Source organism: Chenopodium album, chromosome 2 (genome assembly GCF_948465745.1).
Source record: "Chenopodium album chromosome 2, dcCheAlbu1.1, whole genome shotgun sequence".
Taxonomy (NCBI): Eukaryota; Viridiplantae; Streptophyta; class Magnoliopsida; order Caryophyllales; family Amaranthaceae; genus Chenopodium; species Chenopodium album.
This window is the reverse complement of record NC_137835.1, coordinates 43,698,743-43,700,446: the sequence shown is the minus strand read 5'-3', so window position 1 is coordinate 43,700,446 and position 1,704 is coordinate 43,698,743. Positions and strand designations below refer to the sequence as shown.

The 1,704-nt window shown below is 45.4% G+C and overlaps 1 non-coding gene across 1 annotated transcript; it reads left to right on the top strand.

Moving 5' to 3' along the window:
* Window positions 1-854: 854 nt before the first annotated feature.
* Window positions 855-958, top strand: LOC145607994 (small nucleolar RNA R71). The gene has a single exon (XR_014105691.1). It is a non-coding gene; the product is annotated as a small nucleolar RNA R71 (small nucleolar RNA).
* Window positions 959-1,704: the final 746 nt, after the last annotated feature.

Here is a 1,704-nt window from a genome sequence, read left to right as displayed (position 1 = left end):
AAAAAGCCACCGCGCCTGCGGCAAGGGCGCAACTAATGCCCTGCTCCCAAAGAGTAATCAGAGGCCTGCGGTCTCTCTAATCTGGAGCGCCCTCTCCAATCTTCCCGCGCCCGCGGGGAGCCCTCGGGGCAACTGCGGGGAGTTCCTGGTCAATTTTTGTTGTTCCGGTGCAACACAACCCACGCCCGCGGCCTTCTGGACCCGCGCCCGCGAAATCTTGGAAAAAAGCTAACGCCCTCTCCAAGGCCTCTCCAAGCCCTCTCTGAGCAGATTGCTTCTTCCTTGCTTAGTCAATATAGCTCATCTTGATCCCTTTGCAAAAACAACTCCTAAGTACCTACAAAACCAAACAAAGAAAAGGAATAAAAGGGAAAAAGATCCAAATAAAAGGAAAACACAAAGAAAACACGAAAAACATAAAGAAAGAAGGAAAAAGAGGAACTAAAGGAAAAATAACCAAAAATAAGAGAAGAAAGCATGAAAAAGGGGATGAAATCATCCTAAAAGACTACCCAATGAGTGCCATAAATGACACTCATCAATGTTAGTCAGAAAGCGCACATGAATGCAAGAAGAATAAAGTAGAGGCCTATTTTATAGGGCAAGTTCTTTCTCTTTTAGATTGAATTTGTACCTTCATCCCCAAACTTCTAGTCTTGGTTCCAGACCTATTGGAGTTGACGATCTCCTGTATTGTTAAGGGGTGTAACCTTCACCCTATGAACGGTTTACAAGTTCCTAAAACTTGTTGGCGACTCTTTTGCTCTAGTTTCTTTCCCTTTGGACGCCACCATACTTAAGTATATGATCACAGTGGGGTTCAAGTTTGGGGTAATGCTTGAAATATTCCCTACAACATGGTGAGGACATTCTCGTTGATACTCCTTGTATCTCTCCCAAGCCTCATACAAGCTCTCACTAGGCTATTGCTTGAAACTTTGGATTAGAGTTCTTGCCTCGACGGTCTTCTTTTGAGGGTAGAAATGGGAAAGAAACTCCTTAGTGACCTCATCCCAAGTTCTCGTGGAATGGGGGAAGAATTGTTACTCCGGAAACAAGGTTTAATAGTAGGGATGTGCCGTTTAGAGGTCATGTAGTGAATCAAGTAGATGATCCCCTACAACAACCCTAGCAGAATGCAGAAGATGGTATGGATACAGAGGAACAGGGGCCTGAATCAGAGAATGTCACGACTGCAGAGATGGCACAGAATAGGGATGGCGGTGAAGACCCTTACAACACTGCAGCAGCGGTGGCCTCAACTCCAATCGGAAATAATGAGGCTGAAGCTGCTGGGACCAGGGGATCCCAAAGTGTGGTGCCTAGTTATGGGCCTGATATTGAAATCCTCCGTTTTGATATGCTTATGAGCTCTACTATCCAATCCCGAGCAGAGCTAAATAATGACATTGCTGGAAGAAGGGTAGATAACGCAGGGTTCAATCAACGATTTTTCATCGAATTTGACTCACAAAACTACCCGAGGGCGGTGGAAATTAGGGAACCTGATTCCTCGATCTTTGATCCAATGGATTATCAAGGGAAAGAGGATAATGATGCCTTTCCATTAGGACACATCCATGAGGACCCGATGAGTCCTTGGCTAGGGGAACAACAGGTTGATTTTGCTGAGGAGGACTTACCAGAGGAAAACAGTGTTGAAGCTCCGGCAAATTTGCAAGTTCAAGTGCAGCCTCGAATTGA